This window comes from Oryx dammah, unplaced genomic scaffold (assembly GCF_014754425.2).
Source record: "Oryx dammah isolate SB20612 unplaced genomic scaffold, SCBI_Odam_1.1 HiC_scaffold_11, whole genome shotgun sequence".
Taxonomy (NCBI): domain Eukaryota; kingdom Metazoa; phylum Chordata; class Mammalia; order Artiodactyla; family Bovidae; genus Oryx; species Oryx dammah.
The window spans coordinates 40,450,925-40,457,701 of NW_024070195.1; positions in this window are offsets into that span (position 1 = coordinate 40,450,925).

Genomic DNA, 6,777 nt, shown 5'->3' on the forward strand with positions numbered 1-6,777 from the left:
GGGATAAAATTTAACCCTTGTTTGAAATCTGGGCTGGTTCTTGGACTAATAAATTCTCTAAATTCAGTGTTGAACCAGTAGCCAGGCAAAGTTGGATCTAAAACCTCTTTGCTGATGGAGTGGATAAAGCATTAACTCTGCTCCACTAATAAAATATTGAGTCTTTGTTAAGTACTTACCAGGGACTAGGTACTCAATACACAGAAATGACTTAGAAAAGTACCTGTTGTTCAGTCACCCAGTCATGTCCAACTCTTTGAGACCCCATGGACTGCAGCTCAATATATTTTCTTTTTTCTTTATGAGAAGTATCACATTTGGCTCTACAATCACCCTCTAAGGTGGTCATTCAGTTCTGAGTGAGAAATAAATTCAGAGACGTTGTGTCCCCTGCCAGAGGTCAGAGGTGACAGATGGTTCCAGGTCTGGGTGATTCCAAAGCTCACTGCATTCAGTATTTACTCTGCAACACTTCCCCATGTCAATTAACCAAAACAGGATTTCTGACACATTTTAGTTTCGTTTGAATAAAACTAGTTTTTCTTTTCTGATTACAAGCATGTATAAGTTCTTTTTTTAAAAAAAATTCAAGCATGGGAATTCCCTGGGAGTTCAGTGGTGAGGACTTGTTGCTTTCACCGTGGAGGCCTGGGTTCAATCCCTGGTCAGGGAACTAAGATCCCACGAGCCACAAGGCATGGCCAAGGCATAAAATAATTTAAAAGTAAAATAAAAATTTAAAAAATTAAAACATTCAGGCACTACAGAGAATGAAACTGTTAATTAAGACTTCTTAGAATGTTCTGTCAAGACTCACGGTGACCCTACCAGGGGTAGCAGGATTTGGAAAGCACGTTCCTCATCAACTCCTCCTTCCATGTTTTGTCTCCACGTCAGGGATTTTATGTTACATTCAGTGACCTTTCTTTCTTTATCATCCCCTCCTCGGTGTTCTCTGGAGAGAGCAGAGGAGGGCGTGCAGATGCTGAATCTACCTCCTCCCGTCTCCCCATTTGTATTTCCCATAAGAAATTCTTGTTTTCCATTCTATGCACTGGCCTTCCTCCAGCCAGGCCTAAGTTTGTTTTTCTGAGCATTGGTTTCATCCTGGGTGTAATAAGGAAGTTGTTGAGCGAAACTGTTTTTTTCCGGAGTAGCTGCGGTAAGCCTGCTATCTCTGGGGGAGCAGGAAGCAGCCCTTGGGATAGGATGGGCAGGTGGCGGGAGCGGGGGCCCGGATTGGCTGTCCATGAGCTCACCCCCTGGGCGGCAGGATATATATGGTTCTGACCAAAGCATCTTCTGAGGCAGCCTGGAAACCAGCAGCATCTTCTCCCTGGGAGAGCTGGGACTACTACCCCTCACTGGATACACCTTCCAGCAGACAGGGAGTGGTGCCCAGACGTTGTGGGCAGTACCCGACGCAGAGCCCCTTGATTGGGAGCTCCCGATCAAAAGTGTCCTGGGACAGGAGCGACTTCCATGGTCTGAAGCTGATTGAATGATACTCTCCTTAGACGACTGGAGTAGTAGGTGGGTATCTTGGGATCTTGAAAGGAGGGTAAACCCCGAGTCCAGTCCCAACACCGCTTCTAGCTTGCTGGTCTCTTCATCTCTAGAAAAGTACAAAATTCAATGACATGATTTCAGCCAGGCGTCATGCAAGGAGCTGGGAACTCACCTGGATTTAGAAGCTCTGAACTCAAGTCCCAGCCCTGCTGCTTACTTGCTTAGCAGTCCTGAGCAGGGAACTTCACTTCCCTGGGCCTCAGTTTCTTCATCTGTAGAATGGGGGCAGCATTACATACCTCTTCTGCTTATTTCCCTATTGGATGTTGTGGAGGTCAAGTGATAGCTTGACGTGAAGGTACGTAGTAAAGAGAAACTTTGCATAAACGGAGGTGTTATTACCGATGGCTAGACAAAGGTTTTATCACTTTACGTTTCTTGGAAGCTAGTCCAGGGACAGGGAGATCTTATGAAAAGGGTTCTGGTGCCCTGCTGCTCCAGCAGGGATTTTAGCGGCGATTATAACATTGCGTGGACTGTGGTCTGTGGTCGTGGATAGAGGACAAGACGGGGTGAGAATGGGATGGCGGTACCCGCACAAACTCAAGTGCTGGGTGGAGGGGTGCCGTGGTCGTTTTTAGAGTTCTCCTGCTCTGTGTTGATGACCCTACTGCCCCCGCAATCTGCTCCACTGCTGTGTCTCGGGGTCTGAAGGTCCACCGTTAGGGAGTTCATTGTTTTGGGTTTCAAAAGATCCTTAAAAGATGCAAATCCCAACCTTTTGGAAAATAGGTACCAGGTGATGTGTGTTTGATGGTGACAATCAGATTGGGCAGATGGTCCAAGTCTAGCTCTTGACGTTGAGCTGCAGGTCGGCTTTGGCAGAGCTGACCCCAGCTTTCCAGCCCCAGGCTCAGATGCCTCTTTGATCCGAAGCTTCATGCAAAACCCCACTGGGCTCTGCTGTGGTCAGGCCGTGGCTGCAGCCCTTCATCCCTGCCCAGCCTCACATTTTAAGGTAGACAAGGACGAGCTGGAGAGCTCTCAGGGATGGATATCCAGGCAGGAGAGGGGTCCAGAAGTAATGAGATATGAGAACACATCTAGAGACCTGGGCTGTTGGGTGATAGGCTGGCTGGAGGGACTCGGGGTGAGACAGCCTCTCCTCAGGGCGTGAGGGCCTGCCGCTAGCCAGGTCAGCTCTGAGGAGTGTGCGTGTGCCAAATCCCTTCAGTTGTGTCCAGCTTTTTGTGACTCTATGGACTGTGTAGCCCACCAGGATCCTTGGTCCATGGGATTCTCCAGGCAAGAATACTGGAGTGGGTTGCCATGCCCTCCTCCAGGGGGTCTTCCCAACCCAGGAATCGAACCTGATCTCCTGCATTGACAGGTGGGTTCTTTACCGCTAGCGCCACCCGGGGAGCCCCCTGTTTAAGGAGGACTGTCCTTAATTCCCGCAGGCTGATGGTGGACTGTCTGCTTTGAACAGTGGTGAGCTCCCATTGCAGGAAGTGTGCCGACAGGGGATGAGAGTGTATAAAGGAGTCTTACGCTTCTAGGGTCTCTTCCAATTCTAGGAACCTCCTAGGGACCCCACGAAGGAGAAAGAATACCTGAATTGTTCCCACTTAACACTTGGGAGGTGGGTGTGAGAGCAGGATGGGTCCAGTGTTGAGGGAAGAGATGACCACCTTGTCACCCACTCCAGTCCTCCAGTGGTGGTTGGAGGTGTCCTCCCAGAGGGTGTGGGCTCTGGGTGTGGACCAGTCATCTTGAGAGCCCAAATGGAAGACTTTGACCTCAAACAGGCACTGACCTTTGGTGTTCGGAGTGGCCATGGGCTTACTTGTGCTGATGAGAAGGAAACAAGAGCTGAGTCAGCCCTTGATTCTCCTACTCACCGACTGGCTTCCAGCCAAGAATCTGTGAGCCCCACCCTGTGTCTACAATCTTTGCCTCTGGGACAGAAATGTTAATACCTGGGCACACGTGAGTGTGTGACTCCAGGCATACAAGTCACAGCAGGCACGTGTGTGGACGTGGTTATCAGTGTCAGCATGAAAGAGCAGATTTGGTCACCCCTAAGTGTGTGTGTATGAGTGTGTTTATGGGAGGCCACTGAGTGCTGGAAAAAGAATTTAAAATCCAGAGAAGTGGATTCAAGCCCCATCTCTCCCCGCTTCTGGACTGTGAGACTGTGGGGAAATCTCTTAATTATCAGAGCCTCAACCTCCCACTGCCAGCCTGGCTCATTGCCAGGCTGGGGCCAAGTTGAATTGAGAGCTTGTGAATGGAGGATGTGCTGGGTGCCCTGTGGCTGGTAAGCTGATTGTGTTTGTGTATTTGTTCCAGAAACACTGAGAGCCTCCCAGGCAGTGTGGACACAACAGAAACCAGGCAGACTCAGGCTCTTTCTCTGGAACTTGGATCGAGACAAGGAGGGCAGAGGGCAGACGGATACCCAGAGAATGAGGCCCTGAATTTACACTTGGGGGCCTGGGAGGGAAACTTTAGGGTGTTATGAGTTCTCGTAGGTTGACAGTACGAGAGCATGTTTTGGGGTCACACGAGTATCTTAGCCTGTCTGGGCTGCCGTCACAAACTCTCGTAGACTGGGTGGCTTAGAGGCAGCAGGGATTTGTTTCTCATGGTTCTGGAGGCTGAAGTCCAAGACTCAGGCGCCCGCAGGTTCAGTGTCTGGTGAGGGCTTCCTGGTTCCGGGACCGGGTCTCTCTGTGTGCTCACACGGTGAGGGAGCACTCTGGGGTCTCTTGTATAAGGACATTAGTCTCTTTCATTCGGGCTCTGCTCAAATGACTTAATTACCCCAGAGGTCCCCACTTGGACTACCATCCCACTGGGGATTACGTTTCAACATATGAATCTGAGCGGGATGGAAACCTCCAGTCTATAGCAATGAGAGTCTGTGGATGTGACCCTGGGTCCACACCACGCTCCCTCGGAGTGGCTGGCTGTTTGTTGTATCTATTGTTTGTAGTCCAGGAGTGGAGAAGGGGAGCAGCTAAACTCCCTCTAGGAAGCGGTGATAGAGCTGTTGCAGAGGAGCTTGGCAGGTGCGTGAATCAGAGAATGATGTGTAGATGAGGTCAGCATATAATTGAGAAAATAACCCCAAATGCCAGCATGCTTGTGAAAAGTTGGCCAGTTTCCCAATTGGCCAAGGTCCGCTCTGTGCACTTTCTCTGGTGTTTTGCTGCTGTTGTTTTTAAATACATCACCGGTATATGTCAGAAGTCCAGCGATCGGCAGATCATTGGGATGTTACGGGTATTTCTGAGCAGACTAGGACTTTGCTCTGAAATCCACTTTCTGTCAAGGCAATCAACAAGTTTACAAGAGCAGCTGGGTTTTCACGCAGCCAATGTCTGCGGCTGTCTCAGGGTTACCATCTGGAGGCATGACCAGGACGGGGTAGAATTCCCCAATCGGCAGGCAGAACTTAGATGATGTCCCAGGCAAAGCAGGGATACAGGACAACAAAAAAAAAGAGGACGGAAAAAGAAAGATTTGCTTTGATGAATTCTGGATAGGCAGAATTTTATCATTAGAAAGTCTGGCAAGATTTAATTTCAGCACACACAGAATCTGTGTGCGTGTGTATGTATGGTGTGGGTAGTGTGTGTGTGTGTGTGTGTGTCGGGGGGGGGTTGTTGGTTAATATTAAAATACAATCTTCTCAGGCAGGGCTCTGAGACTTTAAAAGTCTGAGGACACATCTGCCCCACAGATCTTCCAAGTGTCTCCTTGGAGGAGCGTAGGCTTTTTTTAAAAAAAAATGTTTATTTCTTTATCTGGCTACACCCTGGAGTTTCTCCTCCCTGGGGAACACTCTTGGAATGCCAAGGTCATGCTCACCGCCCGCCCTGCCCCCCACCTTGCCCTGCCCCTGGGGCGGCTGCAGCTTCTCCTCTCGGCCTCCCTCCCCTTCCTCTGGGCTCGGGGGCACTGTTGTTTCAGGAAAGCAGGGGCTAAATCAAGGCAGTTTTCTTGAAAAAACTGCACAAAGGAAAACTACTGTCAAGTGGAATTGTCTTGATGCTCTGATTAGAAGTAGCAGAGTGTCCTTTGAATGCGGTAGGACACTGCCACCATCAGCAATGGGGGAAACCGTTTCCATAGCAATGACAGGTTTTTTCCATAATAACTGCACCTCTTTTCTCTTTCGTTGGAGGAAGATTTCAGGCCCTCTGTGTGGGAGACCCTCTCGAGCCAAGTTAGTACAGGAAGCAAAGGGGCTGGTTTGGTGGTTCTGTTACTGAGCAGCTTCTCTGCCAACCTCATCCAATTTGCCCGATCACAGGAACATACAGCACAAGCAGAGAGCACCCTGACATCATTCAGTGAATATCTCTTTTTTTCCCCTCCTTTTTCTTTTTGGCCAGAAGCTTGTGGGATCTCAGCTTCCCCACTAGGGATGAAACCCAGATGTAGCCTCGGCAGTGAAAGCGAATCCTAACCCCTGGACCGCCAGGGAAGTCCCTCAAGGAATATTTCTGGCTCAGCTAACTTTGATCTTAACATCAAATAGAACTTCGACCTCAGCTTATCTTCTCTTTAAACCATGTGCTGCTAAAGAGAGAGAGTAGGGACTTTCCTGGCGATCCAGTGGTTAAGACTCCGCCTTTCCAGTCCTGGGGGTGGAAGGTTCGATCCCTGGTAGGAGAACTAAGATCTCTCATGCCACAGGGCACAGGCAAAAAAATAACAATAAAGGTTAAAATAACTAAATAAATAAAGAGTGAGAGTAGCTATCAGGGGAATAGAGCATTATTGCCCTCACCGCTTGCACCCCTACCCCTGCCCACGTGAGAGCTCCAGCTGCGTTTCGTTCCCTGGCACCAAGCAACCTTTCTGGTACATAGTGGGTGCCTGTTAGAGCTTTGCTGAAAGAAATTAATGAGAAGAAAGCAAAATATTTTCTTCTGTGATTTCTTTTCTTATCCCACTTAATGCCACATCTTGGAAGCATAACTGTAAGGCAGCTTCTGAGGCTTTCAAGAACATTAGACAACTTTCAGATAAAATAACATTGCTAAAAGTTTTCATGTAACTTTATTGCTTCTTTAAGGAACCTTGAGCAACAAATAAATCCATACAAACTGCCTGTTTCCTCACCTCATTTCCTCCAAGTCTGCAAGCATGTGGATGCATTGCTGGGTGGAACCCACTGGCTTCTGGCCATCCTCCCTACCCTTCCTCCTGAAACTCATGTTTGAAGGAAGAAAGACATCCTTAACTATTAACTCT